At 35.7% G+C, this 12275-nt stretch overlaps 1 long non-coding RNA gene across 1 annotated transcript in view; it reads left to right on the top strand.

The window, feature by feature from the left end:
* The window catches only part of LOC148225494 (uncharacterized), a 57765-nt gene that overhangs the window by 3559 nt on the left and 41931 nt on the right, over nucleotides 1-12275 (top strand). The window contains exons 2-3 of the long non-coding RNA XR_015807662.1: nucleotides 3493-3599; nucleotides 5474-5560. This is a non-coding gene — a long non-coding RNA (uncharacterized LOC148225494). The remainder of the gene's footprint in view (nucleotides 1-3492; nucleotides 3600-5473; nucleotides 5561-12275) is intronic.

Below are 12275 nucleotides of genomic sequence, written 5' to 3'. Positions count from 1 at the left end.
GGGAGCCATTAAATAATTCCATAGTATTCCACATCACTTCAGTCATGCCATCTATTTTTCAGGAATAAGTTTGCTGCAGTTCCAATGCTGAGCACTGAATTTTCAAAGTTACAGTCAGTTGCAGTACCCATTCATCATTGCCAGAGTTAAGTTACCCAGGCTTCACATGCAAAGGTGTTCTTCAGGAGTCAGAGCTGCCACTGCCTAGCAGAAAAAGAAATTGATGATTTGGCTGGCTGTAAAGGTACTCTGTGGGTCACAAGTACCTAGTGCCAAGTCAACAATTTTTCCCTTCTGGCTAAAATTTGATCCATATGCTCTGTACGAAGTTTATTTTTTGAGATGGCATCTGGAGTACAAAAGAGACATTACAATCTAAGAGGAAATATAGTGGCAATATATGAATTTATTACAAACCTTTAAATGGCTTTCTAGTTCCCATTAAGTGCTTTATGTTTCAGCTATCAAAAATCATCAGAAATTCCTTAACAAACCTTTCAAAAGCAATTACAGAGAAGAGAAAAAGTAGTAGGCACATCAAAAGAGGTAGTATTCATCAAAACCTGATGCTGTTTTCCTTAGAAAGCTTTCTGTTTTGTCAGTGTTTCCTTTCATGTAACTCTATAACAAAGAATTCTTCTTCCATTACTGTGATTGTTTCTGTTGAGTTTGATATTCTATGCAAAGCCATTATCTGCTTCATGAAGAGCTAAGAGCCATTAGTCAACAGCTGACTAAACGCAGTTCTTAAAGTATCCTTGTGCTTTAAATAAAATGCAATTGAAGTTACATCCAGGAGAATAAAAACCCTGAGTTCCTGAACTTTATAAATGAGGCATTATTTTTTATTGCCAAAGCATGGCCTTGGAACATTACAAACCCCTGTTGTAAAATTTTCTAGAAAAGCACACAGGCACACACACATTGGCTAAATATTGCAGTGCTCCAAGCTGTTTAAAATAATGAAGGTCTAACAGTTCCTGACCTAGAAAGCTGTCATCTTGCTTTTTATTTAGTATTCCCCTAAAAATGGGTCTGCTCAGATGTCATGTTCTCAAAAGAAATTGAAGCATCTTACTGTATTATGCTGAAATACCAATTTACCTTTTATCCCATATCAAGTTAACTGACAGAATCGGGAATAACATCACCAGAGGGCTGATTTTGCACACTTAATTTTATCTGGTGGGATTTTTTTAAATGTACTCAGTAAATGTTAATATATCTATGAGCTTGAGTTTAAGCAACATCAAATATCCTTTGTATGTTTTTCTCTTCACACCAAGATAGGAGCCATACAACTTCAAAATCTGAACTTGACCCAAACTGGCTGTAAAGAGCAAGGATTTCTTTGCATCTTCATTCTCATAGAGAATTCAACCAGTGTTTTGGATATTTTGTCCTTTATACATTGTGATCTTGACCACAAACAGCTTCTGTGATAAAAGATTTCCTATTTTCTGCAGGGCAGGAGCTCTTGAGAACTTGAAAGTTTACATTATCATCAGGCTCTCAATAAGGACAAGAACAAATCACTGGAAAATCCAAGATTCATAAACCCCCCCTGTGCTTAAGGAGGATGAGTGTCTACCTCTTTGACTCCTCCTGTTATCAGATGTATTCTGTAATTTGTTTTCATGCATCGTGTTCACTTTCCTGCTTCCAATGATTTGTTCAGGAATGCTCTCATCCTATTCAGAAAAAAATTCCATCTCAAACTGAAGAATTTAGCTCATATCATTTTAGCAATCCAACCATTAATAGAAATTACTACTCTTTCAAGACTAGTGCAGCTTATATCCATTTTTAGCACCTTTATAGTTGTTTTCTTTCTGTTTGGCTACACATTAGCATAATACGTAAGTAGAAGTAGCAGTATTTATGAGAATATTGGCAATAGAGTTGGCTGTATATATTAAATACATTTCAATGACAAATATGCTCTGAGAATTTACCCTTATTTGCAGTATGGCAGACTGCAGACAGGATTTATTCAGAAGCCAGCTGCAGAGCAGAACTCTTAGTACCCTCCTGGAGATGGATTGGCCAGGTTCACATTTGGCTTCACTGACACCCAGAGACTAAAGTAATTAAATAAGAGACTTGCAACACGGAACTGACAGTTACATTCCTCATTCTTTCTGAGGGATAAAACTATTAATTTAATTACTTGGTAGTGACTAAGAACATAAAATTTCAACCCTTCAAAAACTGTTTCTTTCCCCTCCTTCCATATCACTGCCAGAGCACAGACCATTTTTTCTGTGCTCTGTTGGCGTTCTGGTAGTGTGGATGGCAGCAAGGACTGAACCAAAACCTTTTGGCATGTCCTGCTCAAGAGTCTGGTCTAGTTCTTCTAGCCCTCGACTAGTAACTAATACTATGCAGACCAGCCACTAGAGGGGAATAAAGAATCGTACTGTTTTAACGTAGGTTACTGCATCGCGAACTGCTTTGCAGGGACATCTCAGCCATGGCCATGAGCAAGTGCTGTATCTGACTCAGCTGGCAGTGCTGCTTCATGCTGCAGCCATTACATTTGCATTCAGACAGCAAGCTTACTTAAGGGTCTTTAAACCTATGTTTGTACACTCACTGCATAATTATTATAAATGTTTGTACTGCTAACTGTATCCTAATTACTTGTGGTGGTAAAGTTATGTAGGCTCTGAACCACCAAGCATTTCAGCATGTTTTATTAGCTAAAAACATACATCTAAGTTAAGTTTTTCAGGTGCTAAAGATAAACATATTCAAAGTGCTTTGCCAGATGATGATATTTTCTAGGGCAGAGAGGTATGGTCATCAGAGGAGATCAGTCTAACTAGCCTAGGAGAGCTGTCAAGACTTAGGTGCCTGTAAGACCCTCATTTGGGAAGCTACTGAAAGCAGGTAATGATACTAAAGCTGCTGAAGAGTTACTGAACCAGTGCAGAGGCCAGTCTAGATAGTGGAAGTTTAGGACAACTGATTTTCAGATGGTTGAGTTAGCTTTTGTCTACATAACTTTGACTTCTCTGCTTTTTACAATGCAGGTTAAGACTAGTCAAGAATTCTTATTACCCATCAGGAGTCCCCAAAACATACAGGAAGCTGTTTTGCAGGCTGGTTTTTATTACCAGAACAAACCTAAGAATGAACAGGATTATGTTAAATTAGCATTCCAGTGATGTGATCTTCCAACACTTAAAACAAAAGAAAAGAAGCAGTTCTAATCCAAAATCAGCAAGAGATATCTTGACGTAAATTTTAAATCTTTAAATTTCACAGTTTCAAGACCTCTGAAGTCCCCTTTTCTCCTGCCCGCTCTCCTGACACAAAGCTGTGATCTGTAGTAACTCTTTCTTTTGATAATAAGGCAAAGATTCTGCTGTATCCATTTGATTGCAGGAAGTAGAGTCAGAAAAAAAGAAAAAAACAACAAAAACAACACAAAAGAAGTAGTGGTAAAAAATATATGAGTTGGCAATGCCACTGTATCTTATTTTCCAGGCTTAATAGAGCTGGGTTTGAAGACAATATCCAGGGACAAGAGCTTAAAAATGGAAAATTTACTAACCTAAAGATTCCTATCTTCACACAAAAATCCAAGCAAAGAGGTATGTATTGCTTTTTAGTAAGAGGGAGGCTAGCAATGATCCCATTTAATTTCCTGTAGTAGGAAGCTTAGCAACTATTCAGTAATAATATCTCCTTAGGTGATTGCTGCTTTTACTTGGAGGGATGTGAAATTAGAGGAAGTCCTTGAAATATTAATGCCAATGCCCATTACAGTCCTTGAAGAGGAAGACAAGGACACTGGACTGAATGTGCCATTGAATGCTTGCCCTTGGCAGTGTTTCAACCATCACACACACATCTGATTCTCTCTAAAGTGGAAAAATTCTTGGCTTGGGACCCATCCCCTTGGGTTGTTTCTCATGGAAAATACTGGACACAGGGCTACTTCATCATGACTGATTTGCTTAATTGGAAAGAGAGAATTATATTTCTGCTGTGAAAGTAATTGGTGTTTAACATTTTTGCATCTAACCGCTTTCAGAAAGTTTAAACTGATTTTCCTGAAGCAGTGTGTGCACAGGTCTTCACAGGCTGATGCCTTCATAATCAGTTGTATTTTCCACCTGGTACCCCAAATCTTAGCCATACAGCTGTCTCCCACTAGCAAGTATGAACTTGAAACATTTAAAATAATATGCATTACAATAAGAATACACATCAGACAATTAGCAAAAATGTAATTGAATTTTTCTACTGTCTGAAAATAGAGGGAAAAGGTTGCCTTGTTATTAGTAACATGACATCCTTAATAACATTTTAAAATGTAATTTTAATCTAGGATTAATTTTCCAGCACTTGATAAAGCAATTTAAATTCATAAGCTTCATTGTCCTAAACAATTTGGAAATAAAGGATTATCTGCAGCAAAACTGAAAGGCTCATTTGGAGACTACCTATGTGCCTAAGCCTTTTTATGAAAATATGTAGACAGTTATTTTGCTGGAAACCTTTTTCATGCAAATAGATGGATGTATTGTCTATTTAACAGAAATATTTTAGCTTGAGTCATGTTCTTATCAGGAAACTTAAATTCTAGACTGTATATAAAAAATAATAAGTGGGTTGGTACCAACTTTCCCTCAAAAGAATTAAAGAATGGAAATATAGACCACATACAGAGATACTAATTCAATGCTTATAAACAATACTGCAATTAACTATTAACTGTATTTTATAAGAGTGAGTCAAGATTTTAATTTTTTGGTAACCACTGGCAGATCTGCTTTAAATCATCTTAGTAGAATGTTTAAATGAATTGTTTATGACTGTTTACACAGTTCTATTCTAGTTGGATTTGTGAAGTCAGTCTTGAATGTTTTGTTTGAAATATTCATGCCAATTGACCCATGTAGAATTAATGTGGGTTTTTCATAATGTGCTATAGCATAGTGGCTTTCTTTACAGCAAGAACTTTTTTCTAATTATTAGGTAAGCATTTGTACATGATTTACAAAACTGTAATTTAGAGACTTCAATACATTATCAAAGATAAGAACAAGAAATTTGTCGCAATTTTTCTGGCTTTGCTTTTCAGCAAATTCTGTAAAGGAGAAATTTTTTTAAAAGAAATGGATACTAACAATTGTGAATTTACATAATGACTTTTTGATTATATCTAAATGATGGCACAGAAGCTGAAAAAACATGGAGAGAAGCATAAAGACTAACTGATAGGGAAATCACTAAGGGAGGTAACTGTGTGAGTACATAAGTAATATAAACAGAGTGAGTGAGAAAAATACTAGAATCATGCATTGTACCACATTAATTCACTGGAGAATGTGGAAAGGGTTGTAGACCAGGTATCATGGTTCATTAGAAAATTATATCTGCCAAGCTTGCTGTACTATGCTATGATGATACTTTAGTCAAAATGACAAAGTAAACAACACATTTATCTACTTGTACATAGGAAAGGAGAAAAATATTCCAAGAGATTTGGAATCACACCTGCAAGACAGAGACTGGATCAGTACCAGGTCCACAGCAAAGATAACAGGTAAAAATAACAGAAAACCTGAAGCTTTGAAAGGAATTTTTAAAATTATGTTTCTGCCAGATTCATTGGTGCAGCTTTTTTTAAAGTAGCAATATGCTGCACTTGAGGGGGAAAAAATAAAAGCATGAATGAGCAGTCTGTTCAAACCCGAGAAAATGTAAGAAAGATAACACTATTGTCAGTATCATCAACATATAGTGAGCATGTACACAAGTTGCTATTACTGAGCTTTAGGAAAGAGGTATTTGGAACATTTCAGAAGGTTTGGAGAATCAATTCAGATAGTTACCTGGACTGATACAGAGATGGAGGTGGTGGCGAGCATTCTGCTAAACAATTTATCCACAGGCCCATTTGGGAATGCAGTACCAGTCTTACTCATGTTTTTCCTATTTCTTTTCCTCCTGTGTACTTCCTATTTAGAATTTATTACTACTATCAAGAATTACTCAGAATAGATGATTACATTTTCTATCAGAGTAGATGAGTGCATTATCTACTTCTTTATTGTTTATTAGTAAGGATACTCTTCAAATTCTATAAGAATGTGGGAGTAAAAAAGAAATAAAGATTATTCATTTTTGGAACCTGAGCACATCATACAAAATAATCCAGATGTTCACTGACAATGCATTTTCCTACAGTAAAATCAGCATCTCTCTCTCTCTCTTTCCCTACTTTCTACTGAGTTTTCTATCAGTAAAGGCTTCTTACATACCCCGTTGTCTTTTCTACCTTTTTCTTTGGGATATACGAAGCATTCCTGCCACTGAAAAAATTCTATATCCCAGGATCTGCCCTAACTCTTGTCAATCCAGACACTAACATGGGTTCCAAGGGTAGGAATCTCAGTTACTTTAGGCTTTGTTATGTCCTTCTCATCTGCTTTATGCTGAAACATTTGTAGTAAAGATACTTCTGTGTTTCTTAAAAGACGTTTCTTTAAAGATACTTCTGTTCTGTTTGGCACTTTCTGCAGGTGTGATGTTTCAATTCAATTATAAAGAAGTTAATGAGCTTCAGTACAACTTTGTTCCAATGACATTAGGAGATATTTCCTCAGGAAATTATTAATTTTGTCTTCTGTCTCCAACACTGGTAAACTTTTTTTCAGGGAATCACCATTTCTGCCTTTTTACTCAAGGTCCTTAAGTCAGAAAAATAATTATTTGTCCCGTAGCAGCTCTATGGAAAGAATTAATGTATTGCAAGTGTCCTCTTCCGTCATAATGCACTAGTATTGAAGTTGCACTGATGTTGAAATCCTTCGCTCGTCCTTTTCTCCACCATTCCTTTCTAGAATGTTCCAATCTCGGTTACTGCACTTACTCCCTCTTTGTGTCCTCATTTACATAGTCTGCAATGATAAATGTTTATATTCTGCCTCATATATTGGAAAAATTGTATTTGGGATATTTCTCCAAATCATTTATTTGCTAGCATCCAAGAAAATGTTTACTTATTAATAGCTTACAAATGAATGTCCAGTTGTTTCATTATGCATGACCATAATGACATTATGCAGAAATGTATTTTCTTTCTAGAGTTATGATTGACTGGTCCAAATTGATAAGTTGCTTTCTACTGCAGTGCATTTTAACAGGGATTCCAATATTATAAACACCAGCACAAGTTAACAAGTTACAGTCTGTTTCATGACAAAACCAAATCTCATTAAAAAAAATTTTCTCCTTAGTTTAAAAGTAAATTAGCAATAAGAAGTATTAACCTTCGAGTTAATGTTTCTTGCTGTCTGAATAAGCTGCTGTTTCAAACTTGAATCTCCTTTCCATTATAACCCCCATTTTATACAAGTACATTCCAGCCAAAAGCTGGATAGCATATGGACATCTTCTTCAGATTTTCTTTCATTATGTCAGAAAAACAAACAAACAAAAAACCACAACATTATGTTTCAAAATTATCTGGTTCCAATTTCTGAAAGACATTGAAATTACTTCTACCTCCTGTGAGGATAATACCTAAGGAGAACAGGAGAGAAACACAGAAAGCAGTGCATTGAAAAGGAAGGAAATGGAAAGAAGACATTTTCCTTTACAAGTAGAAAACAGAGTGTAATTTCATTTCAGTTCACATTCAAGAAGCTTGAAAAACAACATATCAAAAATGCAAATGTATACAATATGTTTAAAGAAAGTATAATGCAATTGGTCTGTGTAGTAGCTAAATCAGGAAATTGACTGTAATTGTAGTTTATTTTATGAGAACATAATATAATTACGAGACTGTTGAAAGAGAAGCTTATATACATCAAAATTAGTGGATTAAGACATAATGTTCTTATATGAAATTCTGCCCTCAGACTCCGAGGCAAAGGATAAAGTGGCAGAGAGTGGTAATGGAGCTGAGAGCCCCACAGAGGATTAAAGAAAGCCATACTGCCATCAGTGCTCAGCAGGGGTGCAAGGAAGGAATCAGAGGATCATTTCAAAATGAATTGACTGGAGAACTGTGATGGGATGAAGAAACTGCATGAGCCCTAAAACACACCCTTTTTCATAGGCTGCAAATTAGCCTTGCCCTATGCCCACACAGACAGTCAAGAGTATGAGGATACGTGCAGCATTCGGTGTCCAGCCTGGACTGGAGGATAAAGTTCCCAATGGACAAAATGATCTTCCAGCTGATTCAGAGATGAAAAAATAACGCTGTTTTCTTAGAGCTCTACGATTGCAGAGAGTAAGATTTGCCACTAGCACTGATCACTGAGGGCAGGAGAAGCAATGCTTGTATATTGCTTGGACATAAAAGTGACCTGTAAAGGGATTCGTTCGTACTTCCTACAGAGCTTCCATTAAATGTTTAGAGTAAGTGAAATAAAAATTATAGGATGAAAAAAAAATTTACATGGAATACAACAGTGGCAATGAGCTGAGGGATAAGATCAGTTGTGTTTTCTCATATGAGCTACTGGAAAATAAGATCAGAGACTATTTTGGCTATAGTCCAAGGAGCATGCCAAGCAGAGCAAAAAGATTACGAGCCAAAGGAACATTAAGAAGTGAGTGATTACAATAAAATCAGATATAAAATATGTGAAAAATGCATGCTGCAAGAAGAGCTAGTATGCTTTTAATAAGTGGAGTGGAACTGAGGTTTGGGAACATATAAATTGCAGTGGTTGATCTATCCTAATGACAAAAGTAATGTCAATTTGGACAAAATAAAAATGAGAAATTGGGACATATAGATAAAAAATTCTCTAGTGGCAGACTAGGAATCAAATAGGTTTAATATACATTCTGTACAATGAACTGGGATTAAAATATGCAGTTTTATATTAATATGCCTCCCAAAAGATTCTTAAAATGCTACCCAACACTTTGGCAAAGTGACAGCCACAGCATAATCACCTTTAAAACATGTGTGAAACCTTTCAAAAGTGTGATCCAGCTGGAAAAAAAAATGCTGCTTGTTACAAAGACATTTCTGTGGTGCTGTATTTTCTATCAGCACTTTGCATATGTTCACCTGAGCTTCACTCCTACATAATGCAGGAGAGCTTTTCAGTTTTCCAGAAATTTCAAATTTCTTGGGTCAGGATTCTAGAAAGAGTAATTTTCCTGTTCTGTGTTAGCCTAGGCTGTCAGACTGCCAGGGCTGACTTTTCTGCATAAAAGTGTTACTTTCTACCAGCATTTGAAAAAGGAATTACCTTTTCCAGTTAGGAATTTCTAATGTGTGCAAAGTAGAAATCTTCCAATAAGTTATAATGTTCTGAGGGGTAGTAAAAGTCTTTGGTATACATTTCTCCTTATAAAACAAAAATGTACAGCTTAATGCATTACAAAGGGTGTTGTGAACTTGCCACTCACCCCACCTGGTTTACCTCTTCTTATAAGTTAATATAGAGTAAACAACTATTAAAACTACTACAACTATGTAGATTTGGCAAAGATACAGATTGCTTGGATTGGCCTCGTCTTACCCAAGTCTGCAATGGAGCTCACATTTATATTTGCAATAGAAATACACAAAACCCCTTAAAGTTTCAATTAAAGAAGATCTAAAATCTAAGAATTTTCAGTCAGCATCTTTAACAATAACTCTTCTTGTCTGTGCATGTGGGCATTTTTATGTTCATTCCACAGAATGTGGCAAAAGCTAGTCAGGACGTAGGAAAGTGTTTGGCTTTCACAGGTGTAACTGTCATTGCAAAAAAACCCAACTTTCTCCGCCCTGTGTCTCCCTCTTTTCTTTCCTCTGTCTGGAAATCAGCATGAACTTTCAGAGTCACAGTGAACAGCTCTTGTCATAATTTCCTACTACAAATGAGTACTTTATTTTGCAACTTGTAGCTATTGAGATGGTATTATACATATGTTCATATTTAATTATTTAATGTTATTAGCAAGTCCTTATTGCTTTCCTTTGTATATGGTCATTGTATGTTTTCATGGTGGCAGAAATGAACAGTAGTTCTTGTTGTTTTGTGATCTCGTCACCTCATACAAACTAATTTAGATCAGGCTGCACCAGGTTTGGATGCTCATCCAAAATCCTAAAAGGGGCTTCAGAAGATTGAACTGGTGATTTGCAGTTTGAGAATTAATCTGAGGTGATTTAATGCAAATGACCTGGAAGGTACTAGATTGCCACAGTTTTTGTGAGGTGAAGAGTGGATTCCAGCTCCTGACCAAATTCAGCTTCCTTCCTCAGAATGTTTCTTTCTAAGTAATATTATTATCACTCACACAAATAATAAAAATTTACATTCACACATATATCAAGAATTCCTGTGGACAAAGGAGCTCTCTGAGGTGAATAAATGTAGGATTTTGAGACGTATGACAGAGAATAAAGTATAAACCAAATAGCAAAACAATAACTAGCTTATTGTTGGAATTGGGTAGAAGATTACTGATAAAGATCAGAACTGGAAACATGAATCATAACACAAATTTTAAAAAGACTTTTCTTTCAAGTGTGATTAAAACTTCTAGCACAACAATATCTACTAGATAGTTTCAGTGTTTCCTTTGGATAGCTATTTCAACAGATAACATGGACAAAATTTGTAACTACTTATTACCTTCAACTTCATTGGTCATGTATACATTTCTTCTAATGTGCATATGTGTTAATTTAAAAATCTTTAAAATCTTTTAAGCCAAGTGTTTTCTATCCAAGGGCAATATATTATTAAAAGACATACAAATGTACACATATGACATTTCAACAGAACTAATGCTTTTAGTGGCAGTTAGATTTTGCTTTGGTGGAGGTGTTATATAGCAAAGCCAAACAAGTTGTGCATCTGGAGAACATGTGATACTTTGAAAAAAAAACCACCTGACATCATATAATATATAATACATCCTAAACATATTTACAAATGAGAAGGAAAACTCAGTAATTAAAAAGTGATGACAAATTGAACAAATTTTTTTTGGTCAGGAAAAGATTCACTGCATAATTCAGAATGGTTAGAAATTCCTAGATAAAGACACAGGCAAAATATTTAGGCGCAGAGATAGAAATTGCCTACCACAATTCAGTGGCAATCCACATTACATGTAATGCACAATATTTCCAGTATCTATTAGGGAAGTCAAGGCTAGTAGAATCACATGGGCAATTAGGTCAGCATTGTTGTAATAGAAGTCATAGAAATTGCAAAATTGTGGACACACACATTTAGAGAGCTAGGGAACTACAGCTTGGAAATTCTTTCCAGGCCTGGATTTCTCCTGACTCTCAGGTCCATTCCCAGGCTGACAAGCTGACTGCAGCTTCAGTTAGGGAGGAAGTCTCCCAGGGTGATAACATGGTGAAAAACAGAGTGGAATTCATAATAAAGATTAACACCTGGTGTCTTTCCCGTGGGATACATCCTGAGGTACTGTCCCAAAGATGTTTTTCCCAATTGTCCAATGAACTACTGTCCTGTCCTAGCTGCACATAACACACTTTAAATACGGGATGTCCGTACAATAAAGTTGACCTTTTTTCCCCCAAAAAAGGTCCGTGTGTGTTGCTGTCCTTTCTCTCTCTTTGCAGCACAGTAACCACACAAAATTAAATAGAAGTTATATCCAGATGTTTACATTTAGGTGCCTAGAGACAACCAAGTCCTCGTTCCTTAGAATTATATGCTTAACTACAAAAATTGTAGCTTCATGAGCACAGAGTCATTAGGAGCTGAGTGGTCTGCATCTCAAGAAATGTGAGACCAGACCACAGAGACAAACAGGACAAATGGAAAACAAAAAAAAAGGCAAGGCAAATGCAAAAGAAAAGATCATATTTAAATGTGTGCATATACACATACATTTATGTACGTGTGTGTACATATGTACAGATGTGTCTATATATATGGTGTATTTGTGATGCCTGAGGAATGAAAAAGAAGAGATAAAAAAGTACAAGATTCCATGTCTGATTATAAGTCCCTTGAAAAAATAACACAAAGCACAGTTAATTTGAAAAGTTTCCATATTTCACTGGCTAGGCCAACTATTACTAATATTAACAACAGAATACGAGTAGGAACTTTCCAGTTCCTTTTTTCCAATAAATTTGTAATTTGTTTCCAATTACAACTTTCACACAAGGTAAATCTTCCATTCTTTTTTTTGCCCCTTATCTACACTTTTGGTTGTATTTAGATCTTATACATTACACAATTTATGCAAAATCCTGGTAGGTAAGACAGCAAGAATCGCCCCAAAAGCCGTGGCAAACAGTAATTTTT

The sequence above is a fragment of the Sturnus vulgaris genome, chromosome 1, assembly GCF_052056855.1.
Source record: "Sturnus vulgaris isolate bStuVul1 chromosome 1, bStuVul1.hap1, whole genome shotgun sequence".
Lineage (NCBI taxonomy): Eukaryota > Metazoa > Chordata > Aves > Passeriformes > Sturnidae > Sturnus > Sturnus vulgaris.
This window is presented reverse-complemented; position numbering and strand designations above follow the sequence as displayed.